At 40.4% G+C, this 22,217-nt stretch overlaps 1 protein-coding gene across 1 annotated transcript in view; it reads left to right on the top strand.

Moving 5' to 3' along the window:
- Positions 1-21,853, top strand: part of LOC309794675 (uncharacterized protein) — a 74,549-nt gene extending 52,696 nt beyond the window's left edge. The window contains exon 7 of the mRNA XM_082606470.1: positions 21,619-21,853. The gene's annotated coding sequence lies outside the window, so the exon portion shown is untranslated. The remainder of the gene's footprint in view (positions 1-21,618) is intronic.
- The last annotated feature ends 364 nt before the right edge of the window (positions 21,854-22,217 follow it).

The raw sequence follows: 22,217 nt of genomic DNA on the forward strand, positions 1-22,217 counted from the left end.
ACACGTTCGATCCCTGGTCCAGGAAGATCCCACATGCCACGGAGCAACTAAGCCCACGTGCCACAACTACTGAAGCCTGCGCGCCTAGAGTCCGTGCTCCGCAACAAGAGAAGCCACCACAATGAGAAGTTCGTGCACTACAACGACGAGTAGCCCCCGCTCACCACGACTAGAGAAAAGCCCACGCACAGCAACGAAGACCCAATGCAGCCAAACATAAATAAATAAATTTAAAAAAGGAATGGAGAGCATCTCTCTTTCAGAATCAAGATATGAAATCCCAGGGAAGGACTCTGACTGGCCTGACATGGGTCCCATGCCTATCTCTGGGCCGATCTGTATAGGCAGAATGATGGGATAGAGTGACTGGCCAGGCCTGGGTCACATGTCTTTTCCAGCGGTCAGCTGTCTCATAGGCATCCAAGGGCAGGAAGCAGTACAACCAGGACTCAGGGGACAGGAATAGGCAAGTCAGGAATTGAAGCATGCTGTCTTCTGGGTCTACCTGGCATTTCTCATCTGCTTCTTTTTGCCCACCTGCTCATTCTCTTACTTCACTTTCCCCCCCACCCCTTCTCCCAGCACGTACATGGCTCATAGTGGCTTCCTCAGACCCAAACACTACCTGACTTTCAGGAGCCCAGCACCACCTGTGGCTGAGTTCAGATTTTTTTCAAGGAAAAGAGAATCTGATTGGTTGCAGGGATAGGCATTCACTACTGGAATGATAGCAAAAGGTAGGGTTATATAGTGCAGACATTCCTGTGAGGCCTTCCCCTTGAGCAGACCTAGTAGGAGCGGTACCTTAGGGAAGGGGGCTATGGGTGGGGCAGGCATTTTCAGAACAAGACATCATCCTGTTCCCAGGTGACCCAGAGAAGAGCAGAGCATGGCGCCGTCCCAGGCCTCAAGTAGCTTCAAGCCTAGTTGGGCAGGCAAGATGCCCATCTGAGCCGGGGGTCACAGGATTTCAAGGAGGGCAAGGTCATTGCAGGCCAGGGTAAGCAGAGCAAGGAGAACAGAGCTGGCCTTCTTCGCCCCTGAGCTGGCTCACCTGAACCAATTTGCAAATGTACTTGAAGTGTATAGGCCTTCCTACCTCCACCCCCAGGTTCCCACCAGCCTCCTCTTAACACCCTTGGTCCCTGGCTGACCATGAAGTGACCCGTCCGCTCTGCTGCTCACCATCTTTGGACCTGTGTGTGGAGGTTGTAGGGAGTTTTCCATGACTTTCTGGAAAGTCAGGGAATGTCTTCTCTCCCCCAAAGCCAAGAATGAAAACAAAATACAAAAAACCCACAAAAATACCCTCCAAGAGTAAAAGGAGGAAAATAACATTTTGCATGTGGAGAAGGTAAAGAGACCCGTAAGAGCCCTGAAATAGAGACTTCTACTCCCATGTTTGGATGAAGAAATAGAGGTCCAGGAACATTCCGGACTTGCCAAACTTCTCGTGGTGGGACTGGGACCCTGGCCTCTCACCATGGGCCCCTGCTGACCAGTGGGGAGTGGGCCTGGCAGAGGAATCTGTATGTGTGTGTGTGGGGGATGCCCCACCTTCACAAGGCAGGAATAGAGGCTCAGCCCAGGAAAGTGTGGCCCAAACCATAAAAAAAGTTCTGTTGGGAGCCCTGGAGGGTTCAGAGAGTGGCTAAGAGGTCTCCAGCGGCTCGTCAGGCAGCTGGGTGAAGGTCCATCCAATATGCTTTATCTGGGCAGATTTCATTTCCCGTTGGAGGAAAAGGAAGAGATCTTTGTGTTTCTCTGCTGTTTTTTCCCTTTCAGACAGATCAGAAATCAGATCCTGTCAGATAAACCCAGATGAAAAGAAAGTGGCAGAGGCTGGCCCAAAGAGAAGGTTCCCTGGCAGAGGTCACACAGGAAGAAACCAGAGAGGCCCTCCCCCTGCAGAGGAGGGAGAAGGGGGTTCATGTGGTCCTCACTTTCCCCAAGGACCTTGCTTTAGACTTTTAATATTTCCAAATGAGGTTTTATACACAGTGATTGTATTATTATTTTTTGCATCTGGTTAAAAGTGACAGATTGTTAAATATAAACTTGAAGACTTCACACTTCTCACCCAGAAGCGGCATCTCTTCATGGTTTCAGGCAGGGGCCACCTAACCAAATGGAAGTGGCTCAAACCTCACTTGACCTCTGAGAGGCCCAGAAGGCAGTCACGGGAGGGCGGGGAACAGGGAGGAGGAGGGGTGGGGGAGAGAGAGTGGGGAAAGAGAGGGGAGAGAAGCCGGCCAGAGCCTGGAGAAGAGGCGTGGGGGGAGTCAGGAGGGACAGAAAGAGGAAAACGCGAGGGAGGAAGAGGAGAGAGGGCGAGGGCGAGCCGGGGAGAGGGCAAGGTGACCGCAGGTATCAGCGAGGGGCCAATTGTCAAGGTTCTATCTGCGCGATGATTGATGCGAGCCTGGGTTTTTCTGTCAGCCTGTCACGGCGCAGGAATGTTTAATGTTCTCATTATTGGTTACGCTGTTGTGTATATTTCTCTGTCAGCACCGCGGACCCAGCTGAACTGGCAGAGCACTTCAAAGGCCTGCGGGTCATTCATCTTCCCCATGACGCTCCGGCAAATGCTCAGCTTCAGCTCCGCGCCAGGGATTTGTTATGACTTGCGAGCCGGCTGACAGACAGGGCTGTGGCGGCCGTGGGAGGGGACGCGGGAGGGAGGCGCGCAGCCCTTTTTGTCACTCTGGGCCCGCGGCAGCGCCCAGCGCCCGGACTTGGCGGCTCCCAGGGGCGAGCGGTGCAGACCGGCCCGGGGTTACTCCCCGGGGCGGGGGGGGGGGGGGCGGACCCAGGCCCCCTTCCCCCCGCCCCCCGGCACTGACTCTCCCCTTAAGCCCAGCCGGCGCCCTTTCCCTCCAATCCCACCCTCCTCCTCTCGGCTGGCGGTGGCGTCTCCAAAAGTTGTGCTGAAAACCCAGAGGTTGGGGGAAAAAAGAGAAACTTTCAACGGTCCGGGGGCCTGGGGAGGGGCGGGTGGGGAGGGGTGAGGGGAGAGCAGAATATCGGAGCTTTGTTTCCTTTCCCAGGCCGTGACATGATTAATCGTTTTCTTCTGATCTAATTTTGGAACATGAAAAACAGCACATTTGTCTTGAAGAAAAATGATGTGCCGAACTGCGCAGATGGAAATTTCGAGCAATGAGAAAGATTAAAGTGAAACCCCACTCCTTAGACCTAATCATGAGTTGTAGATTATTCTGTCGGCCCAGCCAGATGGTAGCTCTGATTCCACAGCCCCTTCTTATATTAATGAATACTAGACTGTTATATTTGACTTAGGTAAGTGAAATGTCTGTCAGAGCGAATGGACTGCCAGCCAGCATAACACATGTTGTACCGCTAAGGGTCCTTGCTGCATTTTTCATGTTTTATACTAATGTAGAACATTTTGTTTCCTACTGTTTTTCATCATTGTCACTGTTTGCTAAATATTTTCACATGGAAGCGGGAGAGAGTCAGGAGGAAAAAGAACCCCCCTCCAAACTTGTGTCCAAAGCTAATTTCCTCCCGTTGGGCTTGGCTATAACTCTACAAGTAAAACAGTCACCCCGAGCAATGCGTACAGGAACTCAATAGTAACGTGATTAAGTTCCTAGTCAACAAGACTACACTCCACTGTATGTTAACAAACCTAATTATAGCCCCGTGGTGATAAATTCGGCCAGGGTCCTTGCTGCACATCTCTGAGGTCATGTCTCCAAGAGCAGCTTGACCCTCATGTCCCAGGGGAGAGGATTGTCCGGCAGAGGAGTCCCAGCCTCGGCTTGCGGGGAGGGGCTGTTCCTCCTTCACCCCCTTGTCCAGTCCCTGGGGAAGGTGGGCAGATGCTAGGAAATACTGCAGAGCAGAAGGTCAGAGGTTTGAGCAACTGGGCAGTAGGCTTTCCTGGCTGAGGCTGGATTGGCATTGGGAGCCGTTGGCCCCATCCGTGTCATAAGCAGTAACAGGATGCCTGAGAGTGGAGTGGAGTGCTCCCAGCCTGTTGGTTCCATGCAGGCCTGGGGGCACCCCCTCTGGGCCCAGTAGGCCCTTCTCCTTCTTCCAGATGCCTTGTCCATACACTGGAAAGCCCCTGAAGAGCTAGCTGTGCAAAAGGCAATCCTCTTGTTTGTGAAGGACCCAAGCCTGGGTGGGGATGGTTTCCTGGAGAAAATGAGTCCCGGAGATGGAATCCGAAAGGTGTCTGGGGACAGATAAGATGGAGGCAGTTGAGGGACATCTTCAAGGGGTGGTGTCTTGAGAAAAAAATGGAAAGTAATACATAGACAGGGAGGAGAGACTGCGAGACATGAAAACACATGGAGAGAGATGGAAGGAAGAGACGAACGCACAGAGAGAGAGACATAGACATAAAGAAATGTAGATACCGACAGAATAGATGGCTTGTGAACTCAGAGAAACTCTTCTTTCTCCAGCCAAAATGAGTTCCCTAAAAAGCACATCTGACCCCTGCCTAAAAATTCTCTCTTGGCTGTGATTCCCACAGGAGTCAGTTCAAATGTCTTGGCTGGGTATAGATGACCCTTTTCCATTTGCCCCTAACTTACCTCTCTGGCCTCTTCTCTCACCTTGAACCCTGCACTTCTGGGTATGAACCTCCACATGAGCCTTCTCTGGGTCCCCAAGAATGCCAGGCTCTTTCAGAACAATGTGCTTTTGTCTGTGTTTATCTATCCCACTTCCTTGCATTCTTTCTCTGGCAAACTCCTAGTCATCCTTCAAGACCCAGCTCCCATGTGTCCTCCCCTGCCACATTTTCCTGACATTCCCCAGGAGGCATTATTTCACCCTCTGGCCCTCCCATAGCATTCTGCCCATATCCATGTGAAAATATTGTCCAGGCTGTATTGAAAAATGTCTGTGTTTACAGACCTCTCCCTCTATACCTCCCTTCCTCTGCAACTGTCCCTTTGTTCATTCATTTGTCTGCTTATTCAAGAAATATGTATTGAGAACCTACTACATGCCAGGTATTGTTCTAGGCACGGGGGATTCAGCGATGTACAAAATCCCCTGCCCTCTCAGAGCTGACATTTTGGTAGCTATATGTGTGGGTATATTAGTGAGGTTTTTTCCATAGTGAGAAACAGAAACTCACCTAGGCTAGCTCTAGTAGTGGGGGTTATTGTAAGATGGCAGCAATAAGGACACAAAAATCTTCTGGAGACCCAAGAACAACGGTATAGCTGAGCCTCTCAACTTTTATAACTCATAACTGGCTCCTTCATGGCCTCTCCGAGCTCCTAATGCCACTTTTTAAACTTTTTGTGGTATAATATATACACAGAAAAGTACACGTTATCATTAGAATATAGCTCAATAAATTTTCATAAACTGTAACCCACAATGAGCTCAAGAAACAGAACATTCTGTACTCTAGTACTGGCCCCCCACCACCGCTAGTTCCCCTTTTTAATTTTTAAGTGAAATTCCCATCCCACCTTTTTTTTTTTTCTTTCTCATTCCATGATACTTTTTTTTAAAAACATCTTTATTGGAGTATAATTGCTTTACAATGGTGTGTTACTTTCTGCTTTATAACAAAGTGAATCAGTTATACATATACATATGTCCCCATATCTCTTCCCTCTTGCATCTCCCTCCCTCACACCCTCCCTATCCCACCCCTCTAGGTGGTCACAAAGCACTGAGCTGATCTTCCTGTGCTATGCAGCTGCTTCCCACTAGCTATCTACCTTACGTTTGGTAGTGTATATATGTCCATGCCACTCTCTCACTTTGTCACAGCTTACCCTTCCCCCTCCCCGTGTTCTCAAGTCCATTCTCTAGTAGGTCTGCGTCTTTAGTCCCGTCTTGCCCCTAGGTTCTTCATGACCTTTTTTTTTTTTAGATTCCATACATATGTGTTAGCATACCGTATTTGTTTTTCTCTTTCTGACTTACTTCACTCTGTATGACAGACTCTAGGTCCATCCACCTCACTACAAATAACTCAATTTCATTTCTTTCTATGGCTGAGTAATATTCCATTGTATATATGTGCCACATCTTCTTTGTCCATTCATCTGTTGCCCATCCCAACTTTTGCCTGCTATTAACTATGACATTTTGATTTCTGTTTTCAGTGGGTTTGGGTTTTTTTGAACAGCTTTATTGAGGTAAAATTTACATACCATAGAATTGCCCATTGTTAGTGAACAATGTGATGCTTTTTAGTAAACTTATAATAGAGTTGCACAACTGTGGTCACAATCCAGTTTTAGAACATTTCCATCATCTCCTCCAAATTATCAGTCAATTTTCAGGGCCATTTTCAGTCAATCCTGGGTTCCAGCCCTAGTCCTAGGCAACCAGGTTTTAGATTTAGGTCTGCAATCCATTTAAAAAATATATAACAACTGTTTTGAGGCATAACTCACATGCCATAAAGTCCATTCTTTGAAAAGGTAAAATTCACTGGTTTTTAAATATATTAACAAAGTTGTATAAATATCACCACTACCTAATTCCAGAATGTTTCATCATCCCCTCCCCCCCAAAAAAACATACCCATTAGAGCCAGTCCCCATTCCTCCCTCCCCCTAGTACCTGGAAATCACTAATCTACATTTTGTCTCTATGGATTTTCCTACTATAGACATTCAATATAAATGGAATCATACAATATGAGGCTTTCTGTGTCTGGCTTCTTTCACTCAGGATAATATTTTTAAAGATTCATCCATGTTCTAACATGTAAGAGAACTTCATTCCTTTTTATGGCCAAACAGTATTCCACTATTAGGATTTACAACATTTTTTTTTCCATTTCTCACTGATTTACTTTTGGGTTGTTTCCACTCTTTGGTAGTTATGAATAATGCTGCTATGATCATTCATGTACAAGTTTTTGTGTGCACATATGTTTTCAGTTTTCTTGGACATATATCTAGGAGTAAGTAGAATTGCTAGGTCATATGCTAACTCTGTGTTTAACTTTTTGACTGTGATTCATTTGAAGTTAATCTTTGTGTATGGTATGAGGTAAGAGTCTAAGTTCATTTCTTTGCATGTGGGTATCCAATTGTCCCAGCATAACTTAAAAAAAAAATCATGAATTAGCACTGGATTTTGTCAAATGATTTTTCTACATCTACTGAGTGAGGTATTGAAATTTCCAATTATTACTATTAAACTGCCTATTTCTCCTTGAAATTCTCATATGAGTTTTGTCCTTTATTCCTTTAATAATGGTTTACTATATTAATTAATCTTCAAATATTAAACCCACCTTACATTCCTATGATAAATACCACTTAGTAATGGTGTTGTATTTTTCTTAAGTTCTTTTTTTGATGTGGACCATTTTTCAAAAATTATTTATTTATTTATTTATTTGGCTGCATCAGGTCTTAGTTGCGGCATGCGGGATCTTCTGTTGCGGCGAGCAGGCTCTTCATTGCGGTGTGCGGCTCTCTAGTTGTGGCATGCAGGCTCAGTAATTGCAGCACACAGGCTCTCTAGTTGTGGCATGTGGGCTCTAGAGTGCACAGGCTCAGTACTTGTGGCCCATGAGAGTTGCCCCGTGGCATGTGGGATCCTAGTTCCCCAACCAGCGATTGAACTCGCGTCCCCTGCATTGGAACACGGATTTTTTTTTTAAGATTTATTTATTATTTATATATTTATTTATTTTTGGCCATGTCGGGTCTTAGTTGCGGCACATGGGATCTTCTTTGTGGCATGGGGGCTTTTCACTGTGGCACACAGTCTTCTCTCTAGTTGTGGAAAGCGGGTTTTTCGCTTTCTAGTTCTGGTGTGCATGCTCCAGGGCATGTGGGCTCTGTAGTTGTGGCAGGCAGGTTCCAGAGTGTGTGGGCTCTGTAGTTTGCAGCACACAGGCTCTCTAGTTGAGGCGCATGAGCTCAATAGTTGTGGCACGTGGGCTTAGTTGCCCCGCGGCATGTGGGATCTTAATTCCCTGACTAGAGATCAAACCCACATCCCCTGCACTGTAAGGCAGATTCTTTACCACTGGACCATCAGGGAAGTCCCTGGAAGGCGTATTTTTTGTTTGTTTGTTTGTTTGTTTGTTTTTGGCTGCATTGGGTCTTTGTTGCTTCACGTGGGCTTTCTCTAGTTGTGGTGAGCGGGGGTGACTCTTTGTTGTGGAGTGTGGGCTTCTCATTGTGGTGGCTTCTCATTGCGGAGAACAGGCTCTAGGCATGCGGGCTTCAGTAGTTGTGGCTCGTGGGCTCTAGAGCACATGGGCTTAGTTTCTCTGCAGCATGTGGGATCTTCCTGGACCAGGGCTCGAACCTGTGTCCCCTGCATTGGCAGGTGGATTCTTAACCACTGTGATACCAGGGAAGCCCAAGGACCTTTTTTTTTTAAGTCTTTATAGAATTTGTTACAACATTGCTTCTGTTTTTTAATGTTTTGTTTTTCTGGCCATGAGGCATGTGGGATCTTAACTCCTCAACCAGGGATTGAACCCCTTCACCCCCTGCATTGGAAGGCAAAGTCTTAACCACTGGACCACTAGGGAAGTCCCAGTAATGGTGTTTAATCCTTTTTGTATGTTGCTGAATTTAGTTTGCTAATATTTTGTTAAGGATTCTTTCATCTACGTTAATGTAAGATATTGGTTTTCTTTTTTTTATGACATATTTGTCTAGCTTAGCTTTCTGGGTAAATCTAGCCTCATAGAATGAATTGGGAAGTATCCCTCCTCCAGTGTTTCCTGAATTTGTGAAGGATTGGTACTATTTCTTCTTTAAATATTTAAATTTGATTTACCAGTAAATCCATCTGGGTGTAGGCTTTTTTTTTAATAGCTCTTTTAAAAAATTAATTAATTAATTAATTGGCTGTGTTGGGTCTTCGTTGCTGCGCGTGGGCTTTCTCTAGTTGTGGCAAGTGGGGGCTACTCTTCATTGCGGTGCACAGGCTGCTCATTGCGGTGGCTTCTTTTGCTGCAAGCATGGGCTCTAGGTGCATGGGCTTCAGTAGTTGTGGCACGCAGACTCAGTAGTTGTGGCTCACAGGTTCTAGAGTGCAGGCTCAGTAGTTGTGGCACACGGGCTTAGTTGCTCTGTGGCATGTGGGATCTTCCTGGACCAGAGCTTGAACCCATGTCCCCTGCATTAGCAAGCAGATTCTTAACCACTGTATCACCAGAGAAGTCCCTGGATATGGAATTCTTGATTGAACATTTTTCTTTTCTTCTAGTATTTTGAATATGTCAATCCATTGCTTTCTAACCTTCATTGTTTCTGATGAGAAATCAGCTGTTAATTGTATTGTTGGTGGTAATTCCCTGGCAGTACAGTGGTTAAGACTCCATGCCCTCACTGCTGAGGGCCTGTGTTTGATCCCTGGTCTGGGAAATAAGATCCCACAAGCTGCATGGCATGGCAAAAAAAAAAAAAAAATTGTATTGTTTTTCTCTTGTATGGGATGAGTTGTTTTTCACTTGCTGCTTTGAAAATTTTCTTTGTCTTAGGCTTTCACCGATTCGACTGTGTGGATCCAGCTGTGAAACTCTTTGTATTGATCCTACTTAGGATTTATTGAGCTTCTTGGATATGCAGATTAATATTTTTGTTACATTTAGGAAGGTTTTGGTCATTATATCTTTACATAATTTTTATACCCCTTTCACTTTCTACTTTCTTTCTAAGATAACAATTACAGATTTGTTGGTACCCTTAATATTACCTCACATCGGGGCTTCCCTGGTGGCTCAGTGGTTGAGAATCTGCCTGCTAATGCAGGGGACACGGGTTCGAGCCCTGGTCTGGGAGGATCCCACATGCCGCGGAGCAACTGGGCCCGTGAGCCACGGCTGCTGAGCCTGCGCGTCTGGAGCCTGTGCTCCGCAACAAGAGAGGCCGCGATAGTGAGAGGCCCGCGCACTGTGATGAAGAGTGGCCCCCGCTTGCCACAACTAGAGAAAGCCCTCGCACAGAAACGAAGACCCAACACAGCAAAAATTAATTAATTAATTAATAAACTCCTACCCCCAACAAAAAAAAAAAAAAAAAGAAAAAAAATATTACCTCACATCTTTGCACGTGTGGACAGGCTCTGTTGGCCAGGGATGTGTGGGCATCTCTGGCCCTCTTTGGTCCCTGCTATACATGCACACAGTCTCTGGTCATCCCAGGATATGTGGGAAGCTCATCAAGCCCCTGATGGCTGTCTTACCACCTACAACTTCTTGGTAAATTCCTGGCTAGTCCACCAGTCCTTTTGCTTGTCAGAACCAAGCCTAAAACCTCACATTAATGGAGAGAATGCTCCTCCCTGTTTGCTAGCCACTGAGATTATCTCTTCAACTGACAGTGCTCCAAATAAAGTGTGCCGCCTCCAGCATCAGTGGTGAAGCTACTGGTTTTCATGGCATTGACAAAGCTGAGGGAAGGGGAATGGGGTGTGAGCAGCCATAGACTCATGGTGTTCTTACCCAAAGCTTGGTAGTTTTAATAAATAAATTTTTCTTAGTTGTTGTATGCCTTTGGTAGAATTCCAGAGTGTGAAATGTTTTGTTTGCTTGCTTGTCTGGCTTGGTTTGGTTTTTGTTTCTGCTAATTGACCTCCATTTAAATATTTCTTTATTTCCTCTGTAAAATATATGGACTTATGCCCTCAATACGATAAACACTTGTATGCTACTCTCCAACATGTCCACCAGTTGTGTTGTCTGCTTACTACAAATTAGTTGTATGTGTTCCTAAGCCTGTTTATGTCAGTTTTACTTGAATTTTAATAACCTTATTTATTTAAATATAACATAAACTAATAAAATCTGACTATAAAAATAATTTTTTATATTAACTGAATTGAATGTTTTAGAAAGACTTGATAAAGACAAGTAGCAAAAAATTTAATGTTAAATTGGGTGTGCACAGACCTACTAGAGAATGGACTTGAGGATATGGGGAGGGGGAAGGGTAAGCTGTGACAAAGTGAGAGAGTGGCATGGACATATATACACTACCAAACGTAAAATAGATGTCTAGTGGGAAGCAGCCACATAGCACAGGGAGATCAGCTCGGTGCTTTGTGACCACCTAGAGCAGTGGGATAGGGAGGGTGGGAGGGAGGGAGATGCAAGAGGGAAGAGATATGGGAACATATGTATCTGTATGACTGATTCACTTTGTTATAAAGCAGAAAGTAACACACCACTGTAAAGCAATTATACTCCAATAAAGATGTTAAAAAAATAAGTAAATAAAGTGGGTGTGCATGTAGCAGCTGGAAAAATTGGAGGAAAAAAATCACAAATATCCAGAAGGAATCTCCATGTGTAAAGGATTCTGCTTAAACTCTCTTTGTACTCACAGTGTAAAAGAGACAGAGATGCTAAAATTATCTGACGAGTTTTAAAGTAACCATGATAAAAATGCTTCAGCAAGCAATTACAAGTGTATTTGCAACAAACAAAAAAAATAGAAAGACTCAATAAAGAAACAGAAGATAAAAATGGAGATATTAGAGCTAAAGAATACAGTAACCAAAATTAAAAGCTCAGGGAATGGGGTCAACACTGGAATGGAAGGTAGAGCAAAGAATCAGTGAACCAGAAACTAAAACTATAGAAATTACCCAATCTGAATAAGAGTGAGAGCAAGAGAAAGAAAGGAAGGAAGGGAGGGAGGGAGGGAGGGAGGAAGAAAGAAAGGAAGGGAAGGAGGGAGGGAGGAAGGAAGAGAGGGAGGAAGGAAGAACAGAGCTTCAGAAACATGTAGGACTATAACAAAATATCTAACATTTGGGTGTCAGAGTCCAGGAAGGATAGGAGAAAGAGGGTGGGGCTGAAAAAGTATGAAAAGAAGTAGCGGTGGAAACCTTTCCAAATTTGTCAAGAGACATAAACCTAATTCAAGAAGCTGAGTGAACCCACTACAGGATAAACTCAAAGATATCTATCCTAGCATTCATCATAATTAAACTACTAAAAACTAAAAGTAAAGAAAAGTTCTTGAAAGTAGACAGATAAAAATGACAGTTTACCTCGAGGGGAAAACAATTTGAATTGCTGTTTGTTTCTCGTCAGAAACCATAGAGGCCAGAGGGGAGTGGCACAATATATTTAAGTGCTGCAAGTAAAAAACTGTCAATTTAGAGTCATATACCCAGCAAAAATATCCTTCAGGAGTGGAGAAGAAATGAAGACATTCTCTGATTAAGGAAAAGTAAAGTAATTTGTTGCCAGCAGAACTATCCTAAAAGAAAGGCAAAAGGAAGTTCTCTAAACAGAAAGGAAATGATAAAGTGAGGAACTTTAGAACATCAGGAAGAAATAGCACAATAAGCAAAAATATGGGTAAATATAATAGACATACTCTTCTTAAATTTTCTAATATAATGTTTGATGATTCAAGCAAATTATATAATATCTTAGCAGTTCTAAATGTATATATAAGAAATGTTTAAAATAATTATATTATAAGTGGGAGAGAGTAAAGGAACACAAAGGGAGATAAGACCTCTATTCTTCACTTAAACTGGTAAAATGACATAAATAGACTGTGACAACTTACGTAGGTATAAAGTAATACCTACAGCAACTACTAAAAAAAGCTATACAAAGAGATACACTCAAAAACACTATAGATAAAATGGAATTTTTAAAAAGTTAAGTAATCTACTTAATGAAGAGAGAAGAGAAAGGCAAAGCAAAGAAGAAGCAGAAAAAAAATAGACTTAAGCCTTAGCATATCAGAAATTACATTAAATGTAGATTATCTAAATACAATAATTAAAAGACAGAGATGGCAGCAGGATTAAAAAACATGGCCCAACTTATACACTGTCTACAAAAAAATTACCTTCAAATATAATGATACAGCCAGATTGAAAGCAAAAGGCTGGAAAATGACATATCATGCAAGTATTAATTAAAAGAAAGCAGGAGTGACTTAGATGCAACGGACCAATTTCAACACCAACTACCACAATTCACCCAGTATGAAATAGATAGATATATACTATCCTATATTAAGGATATTGAATTCATAATTTAAAAAACTCGCAAATAAGAAATCTCCAGGCCCAGATGGTTTTACAGGAGAATTCTACAAAATGTTTAAAGAAGAATTAACACTAGTTCTATACAGTCTTTTGTAGAAAATTAAAGAGGAGGGCACACTTCCAAATTCATTTCATGAGGATAATATTACCTTGTTACCCCAAATCAGCTATGTTCATACAAAAAAAGAAAACTATAGACCAATAACCCTCATGAATATAGATTAAAAAATCCTTTAAAAAATTAGCAAATAGAATTCAGCAGTATATCAAAAGAATTATACACCATGACTTAGTGGAGTTTATTGCAGGGATGCAAAGCTGGATCAATATTCAAAATTCTATTAATGTAATCTACCATATTAACAAGCTAAAGAAAAAAATCACATTATTATATCTATTGATGCATAAAAAGCTTTGACAAAATTCAACACCCATTCATGGTGTTGAAACTCTCAGAAAGGGGACTTCCCTGGCGGTGCAATGGATAAGACTCCATGCTCCCAAGGCAGGGGGCCTGGGTTTGACCCCTGGTCAGGGAACTAGATTCCATGTGCATGCAGTAACTAAGAGTTCACATGCCACAACTAAGGAGCCCACAGGCTGCAATTAAGGAGCTGGTGAGCCACAACTAAGGAGCCCACCTGCTGCAACTAAGATCTGGTGCAACCAAATAAATAAATAAATAAATAAATTCTCACAAAATGCTTTAAAAAAAAAGAAAAGAAACTCTCAGAAAAATAGGAATAGAGGAGAACTTCCTCAACTTGATAAAAAGAATCTACAAAAAATCTACAACTAACATTATAGTTAATGATAAAAGACCTAATCTTTCCCCCTTAAGTTGACAAGGTAAAAATGTTTGCTGTAACCACTCTTGTTCAATGTAGTGCTGGAAGTTCTAGCCAGTGCAATAAGGCCAGAAAAGGAAATAAATGGCTTGCAGATTGGAAAACCATTTGGTAAATAAGAAATGAAAACTTATGTTCACACAAAAACCTTTACATGAATGTTTTATAGCACTTTATGTATAACAGGCAACAAGAGGAAACAACCCAGATGTCCTTCAATGGGTGAAGGGTTAAACTGTGATATATCCACACCATGGAATACTACTCGATGATTAAAAGGAACAAGCTATGGGTACACACAACAACCTGGATGAATCTCCAGAGAATTATGCTAAGTGAAAAAAAGCCAACCCCAAAAGGTTCCATACTGAATGATTCCATCTATATCTGGTTCTCAAAATGAGAAAATTATAGAATGGAGAACACATTAGTGATTACCAGGGGCTAAGGTGGGGGTTGGAACATGAGGGAAGTGGGTATGGCTATGAAAGAATAACATAAGGGATGAAAATGTTCTATATCTTGACTGTATCTATGTGAATATCCTGGTTATGGTATCATGGTACCGTTTTGCAAGATGTTACTATTCAGAGAAACTGGGTAAAGGGTATGCAGGATCACTCTGTATTACATAAAAACAAAGAGTTTAATTAAAAAAAACCTGGACTCTCTTAATCGTCTATATGTGTGTCACCTGTGATACTTAGAAAAATTAATAAAATATTCTACATTGAAAAATCTATATCGGCCAGCGGGAGACGCGGCGGGCGAGCAGTTCTGCTCTGAGGGCGTAAGTGCGTGCCCAGGTTTCAGTCACTGACCAGGCAGCAACATGGTGGCACCAGTGCTGGAGACCGCTCACGTGTTTTGCTGCCCGAACCGGGTGTGGGGAGCCCTGAGCTGGAGCTCCAGGCCCGGAGGACTTCTGGCCTTCGGCACGTCCTATTCCATGGTGCTCTATGACCCTCAGAAAAGTGTTGTTATTACCAACCTGAATGGTCACACTGCTCGAGTCAATTGCATACAGTGGATTTGTAAACAGGATGGTTCTCCTTCTACTGAATTAGTTTCTGGAGGATTTGATAATCAAGTGATTCACTGGGAAATAGAGAATAATCAGGCATTTGGAAGTCAGTGAGGATTTCTAAGCAGCGGAGTATGAATACCAGAGAAGATGAATCTGATGGGAGCGTGCCAAATTAGGATAGGAAAAAAATATGAAGGAAGAGATATGGGATATATTTTTGAAGGAAAATGATTTTGGCATTGACTAGATAGTTGTCAAAGGAGTGGGGAGCTATTGAGTAGAGGAGTGAGAAATCAAAAAGAGTGGGATTCTGGCTCAGGGCTCTGGAAGAAAGATACTTCTACAAAGCAAAATAGACAAGTGGGAGGGAAGATGTGGAATTCAGCTGTTAACATGTTACTTGTATTGCTAGCCAGAGAGAGGGGGCAGGCGTGGAGGAGGGGATCGTGTAGTCACTTAGACTTGAATGAGAGTTCTAATGGTTGTGTAGCAAAGCAGCTCCTGTTTAGACTTACCTTGGTAGAGGAATCCAGAGAGAGCCATCCGCACACTCATTTTTGAGACCTTGAGTTGAGATTTGCAAGACTCTTTCCTCAGTGCTGCCCTGAGCTTCTGCCAGTAGAGAGGATAGCAGGCCGAGTATCTGATGGCACACAGTGAATTTAGAGGTGGACCAGAAAGTAGAATGTGAGGCCATACAGGGAGGAGGAGAGGAGGAGGATGAAAGGCATAAAAGAGGGATGAAGGGAATAAGAGGATTTGGGGGAAGAAGTCACATATTATAACCTTAGAGGCTTAAAGGTTCCTTCTGGTATGCATTTCCATGCACACAGGTGTTCACTACATCTTGACTTCTGATAAAAGGAAATAATTCTAAGCTGGTATCATGAGAGATTTGAGTCTTTGAACAGTGGACATCGTTTTTTTAAAAGCCAGTGAACTTAAGAGACTTGTTTTGTTTGAGCTTTTAAGATTCTCTAATGGTTGAAATACAACCCTGCTTAAAAGATGTGAAGTGACAGAAAACAAACTTATGGTTACTAAAGGGGAAAGGGGGTGGGAGTGGGGATAAATTAGGAGTTTGGGATTAGCAGATACAAACTACTATATATAAAATAGATAACAACGTCCTACTGTATAGTGCAGGGAACTATATTCAATATCCTGTAATAAATCATAATGGAAAAGAATATGAAAATGAATAGGTATATATATATAACTGTACACCAGAAACTAACACAATGCAACATTGTAAATCAACTATACTTCAATTTAAAAAAATAAAATAAAATAGAAAAATAACCTATATCATTATTGGTATATTCTATCCAATACTAAGGGAGGTATGTTAAAATAATCCATCATGATTGGGAAGTGTCTATTTCTCCTTTTAGCTCTGTCAATTTCTCTTTTATATATTTTGAGACTATATTATTTCATGTATATACATTTAGAATTATTCAATCTTCTTGGTTGATTGTGCTTTTAATCACTATGAAGTCTCTCTCTTAATTTCTTGTGATGCTTTTTGCTTTAAAGTCTGTTTTGTCTGATTTTAGTATAGTGACACCATCTCTCTTTTCATTAGTATTTGCATAGAACTCCCCCCTATTCTTCTACTTAAAAAATTTTTCTATCTTTATTTTTAAAGGATGTCTCTTGTAAACAACATATGCAATTGTTTTTATGTAATATAATATTACATTTTTTGTCTTTTAATTGGAGTATCTTGTTCACTTACATTTAATATAACTACAAATATATTTGGGTTTACATCTACCATTTTATTTATTTAGTATTTATCCCACATATTCTGTATTCCGTTTTTCTCGCACTTCTTGACTTCTTTTCAATTAAACAAATATGTTTATTATTCCATTTCTTCCCTCTATTATCTTGTTCATTATAATTCTTTTATTATTATTTTTAGTAGTTACCTTAGAACATTCAACATATATCTTTGACTTATTAAAGTCTAATATAAAATAGTACTTTCAGCACTTTTCATATCATTCAAGGACTTTAGAATACTTTAATTCCATTTCCCACCTCCAATTTTTATGCTATTATTTTCATATGTTTTAATTCTACATATATTTTACACCTTACATGATATTATTATTTTTCTGTAGAAACAATATTCATTTTTTGATTTGTTACAGTTAACATTTTGCATTTCATTTGGGGTTCTCTCCATATCTTGGTTGATTTTTTTAAAAGTTTAAATATAGTAAACTTTGTTTTTTGTTTTGTATTATTTTATGGGTTTTGTCAAATGCACCGAGTCATTTAGTGACTCTCAGAGTGGCACAGAGCCACCACCAAAACCTCTTGATAGAGAACAGTCTATCATCCCTAAATTCCTTTGTGCTGTCCCCTTATAGTCTACTCTGTTCCCAACTCCAACCCCTAGAGATATATGTAGCCTTCTGGGTCTGACTTCTTTCACTTAGCAATATACATATAGGATTCATACATGTTATTGTGTGAATCAATAGATTGTTTCTTTTTATTGCTGAGTAGTATTCTATTGTATAGTTACACTATACTGTATCCATTTGCTAGTTGAAAGACATCTGTGTGGCTTCCAGTTTGGGGCAATTATGAATAAAACTCCTATAAACATTAATTTATCATAAGCATACATTTTTATTTCTCTTGGATAAATACCTAGTAGTAGGATTACTGGGTCATATGGTTATGTGTATGTTTGATTTTTTAAGAAACTGCCAAATTGTTTTTCAAACAATTTGCATCTCCATCAGCAACATTTGAGGCTTCCAGTTACTCCACATCCTCATCACTACTTGGTATTATCAGTCTTTTTAGTTTTAGCCATTATAGTAGGTATGTAGTAGTATCTCATGGTGGTTTTAATTTGGTTATCCCTAATGACTAATTATGCTGAGCATGTTTTAATGTGCTTATTTGCCACCCATATATCTTCTTTGGTGGAGTGTGTGTTTGGAACTTTTGGCAAGTTAGATATTGGGTTACTTTTTTTTAATCAGCTTTTAGAGTTATTTATATGTTCTGTATACAAATCTTTGTCAGAAATATGATTTGCAAATATTTTCTTCCAGTCTGTGGCTTGCTTTTGAATTCTCTTATCAGTGTCTTTTGCAAAGCAAGAATTTTTAATTTTAATAAAGTTCAAATTATCATTTTTCTTTCATGGATCATGCTTTTGTGGATTGTGCTTTCAGTGTCTAGAAATTCTTTACCTAATGTAGGGTCATGCAGATTTTCTCATGTATTTCTACCAGAAGTTTTGTAGTTTCACATTATACATTTAGGTTTATGATCCATTTTGAGTTAATTTTAAAAAACATTTTATTTTATTGAGATATAATTCACATACCATAAAATTCACCCTTTGAAAGTGTACAATTCAGTGGTTTTTAGTATATTCACAAGGTTATGCAGCCATCACCACTATCTAATTGCAGAGCATTTCATCATCTGAAAAAGAAGCCCCAGAACTCATTAGCAATCACTGCCCCTTGCCCCTCCCCCGGCCTTAGGCAACCATTAATCTACTTTTGGCCTCTATAGATTCTTTCACTTAGCATATTGTTCTCAAGTTTCATCCATTTTGTAGCATGTATTGGTATTTCATTCCTTTTTATTGCTGAATAATGTTCCATTGTATAAATACATACATATTATTTATCCATTCATCATTCAGTGGACATTTGGATTGTTTTGGCTCTTATGAATAATGCTGCTATGAACATTCATGTACAAGTTTGTGTGTGAACACATACTTTCAGTTATCTTGCATATATACTTAGGAGTGGTTGAGTTAATTTTTATATAAGGTGTGAGGCATGGGTTGAGGTTGTATTTTTCTTTCTTTCTTTTTTTTTACATATGGGCATCTAATTATTCCAGCACCACTTATCGAAATAACTATCCTTTCTCCACTGAATTGCCTTTGACACTTGTTAAAAATCAGTTGAGGGCTTCCCTGGTGGCGCAGTGGTTAAGGATCCTCCTGCCAATGCAGGGGACTCAGGTTTGAGCCTTGGTCTGGGAAGGTCCCCCATGCTGCGGAGCAACTAAGCCCGTGCACCACAACTACTGAGCCTACACTCTGGAGCCCGCGAGCTGCAACTACTGAAGCCCGTGCACCTAGAGTCCATGCTCTGCAACAAGAGAAGCCACCACAATGAGAAGCCTGTGCACCCCAGTGAAGAGTATCCCCCGCTCACCGCAACTAGAGAAAGCCCATATGCAGCAATGAAGACCCAACGCAGCCAAAAATAAATAAATAAAATCAGTTGAGTGTATCTTGATTGTTTTGTTCCATTGATCTATATGTCTGTCTTTTTTGCTAATGCCACACTATCTTGATTGCCATACTTTTTTAAGCCTTGAATTTAGGTAGTTTAATTCCTTCAACATTTTTCTTCCTTTTCAAAATTGTCATTCTAGATCCTTTGCCCTTGTCTCATACATTTTAGAATCAGCTGGTCAGTAATGATTCAGGAAAGTATACTGAAATTTTGATTCGGATTGCATTGAATGTATAGATCAATGGGGGGGATTGTTATCTTACCAATTTGATTCTTCCAATCCATAAACATGGATTATCTTTTTATTTATTTAGGTCTTTGATTTCTTTCATCAATATTTTGTAGTTTTCAACACACAGATCCTGCACATATTTGTTAGATTTATAACTAAGTCTTTCATTTTTGGGGTGCTATTGTAAATTGTATTGTTTTTAAATTTTTGAATCCAATGTTCATTGCTGATATATAGAAATACAATAAAATTTTGTATATCGACCTTGTATCCTGTACCTTTGTTAAACTCACTTATTAGTTCTAGGAGCTTTTTTATTTTAAAGTTCACTCTTATTTATTTATTTATTTTTGGCTGTACTGGTCCTTGTTGCTGCACGGGCTTTCTCTAGTTGTGGTGAGCAGAGGCCACTTTTTGTTGTGGTGCATGGGCTTCTTATTGCATTGGCCTCTCTTGTTGTGGAGCATGGGCTCTAGGTGCATGGACTTCAACAGTTGTGGCATGTGGGCTCAGTAGCTGTGGCTCTTGGCCTCTAGAGTGCAGGATCAGTAGTTGTGGCACAGGGGCTTAGTTGCTCCGCGGCATGTGGGATCTTCCCAGATCAGGGATCGAACCTGTGTCCCCTGCATTGGCAGGCAGATTCTTAACCACTGCGCCACCAGGGAAGTCTGTAGGAACTTTTTTTGTAGATTATTTGGAGTTTTCTATATAGACAATGTAATCATTATAGTTTTATATACATTTTGACCCTTCCTGTTGCTCTTCATTCCTTCCTGAATATCTTCGATTTCATCTGGGATTGTTTTCATTGTTTTCATCTGGGATTGTTTTCCTTTTTGTAAGACTTTCTTTAGGTCTTTTTTTTTTTTTTTGATGTTGGTCTGTTGGTTAAATATTTTAATTTTTGTCTGAAAATGTCTTATTTTCATTTATTTTTAAAGAATTTTTTTGCAAGATATATTATTCTAAATTGACAATTATTTTCTTTCAAAACTTTGAAGATATCCCTCGTTGTTCTGGCCTCCATTATTTCTATAGAGAAGTCAGTTGCTGCTATTGTTACTGCTTTGAAGATAATATTCCTTTTTCTCTCTGTTTTTAGGGTTTTTCTTTGCCTTGTCTTTCAGCAGTTTTACTTTGATGTGCCAAAGGTGTGGATGTAGTTTTCTTGGTATTTACCCTGCCTAGGCTTCTTAACATTTCTTAAATACATAGCTTGTGTTTTTTCGTTTCTTTTGAAAAATTCTTAGTCAATAATCAATCTCTTCAAATATTGCTTTTGCTCTGTTTTCTCTCTTCTCCCCTTATTGGAAAATTACACATATTTTGTGCCTTTTCACTTTGTTCATATCTTTCATTTCCTTTCTGTATTTTCTATTTTTTCTCCCTTTGCTTCAGTCCTATTAGTAGCTAGTTTTCTAGTCCTCTTTTCAGCTGTGTTTACTTTGTGGTTAAACCTGTCTATCCAGTTCTTAATTTCATTCATTATATTTTCCAGTTTTAAAATTTCTGTTTGATTTTTTGGACAGATTCTAGTTCTCCACTGAAAATTTTCTACTTGTAATTTGTTTTCTTAAATGTATTGATGACAGTTCATTTAAAATTGTTTCTGCTAATTCTCATATATGAATTACCTGTAAGTCTGTTTTTATTATTTGGTCTTTCTCTGGTTTTTGGTCGCTTGGTTTTATCTCCTGGTAAGTCTGGTAACTTTTGATTGAATGATGGACATTGTGGATAAAAAATTATGGTGGAAATTTGAGCTTGAATGTTATCTTCCTTCAGAGGGGGTTTGCTTTTACTTGAGGTCAGGGTTAGATCATCTTAATCTAGATTGAGATGGTTTAAATCTGGGTTTCAGCTTTTATGATGGCTCATCTCTTTACATATCCTAGAAGTAAGGTTAGCCCTTACTTTTAGGCTATAACTTGTCAGGTGTCCCAACTGAAAGCTGGAGATGTTTGCTAAATTTCCTATGTTTTGGCATCCCAGAATTCATTTTTAAAATCCTCACTCCCAGGAGACTGCTGAATATCTACTCAGCTTCTGGGCCCCTCAGATGTTTGTTTACAAATCTGCAAATGCCTGCAGGGGAAAAATGTGACCAGATATCAGGTTCACACAATGTACTTCTTTTATCTTAGTGATCTTGGCCTCTCAAGCCTTCAGTGCCCTGGTAACTTTTCTTTTTGTTCAAACTTGCTTTCCTAGTTGTGTTTGGTGAAGAGGTTGGTCTGATACAAGCTAATCCACCATATCCAGAAGCAATACAAAGAACATGGACTTTGGAGCCAGAACTCCAGAATTCAAATCTCAGTTCCATCGTTTACTTGTCCTGTGATCATGAACAAGGTATTAACTTTTTTTGAGCCTCACTTTTCTCATCACTAAAATGGTCATAATAACAGTAGCTACCTTATAGGGTTATTGTCATGATTTAACAAGTATTATATATAGTGTGTATATATATATATATATATATATATATATATATATATATATATATATATATATACTTTCCTACTTACCTTCTTTTTCTGGCCTCCATTGTTTCCATAGAGAAGTCAGTTATTGTTATTATTACTACTTTGAAGGTAGTATTCCTTTTTTTCTCTGACTGTTTTTTAAGGTTTTTCTTTGCCTTTGTCTTTTGGCAGTTTTACTCTGATGTGCCAGAAGTGTGGGTATGGTTTTCTTTGTATTTATCCTGTCTGGGCTTCTTAGCATTTCTTATATCATATATACTTTAAAAGTATATAATATAATATATATCTAAGAAAAGTGCCTGGAATCCAAAAAATGCTGTATTG

This window comes from Mesoplodon mirus (assembly GCF_964341445.2).
Source record: "Mesoplodon mirus genome assembly, chromosome: 2".
Taxonomy (NCBI): Eukaryota; Metazoa; Chordata; class Mammalia; order Artiodactyla; family Ziphiidae; genus Mesoplodon; species Mesoplodon mirus.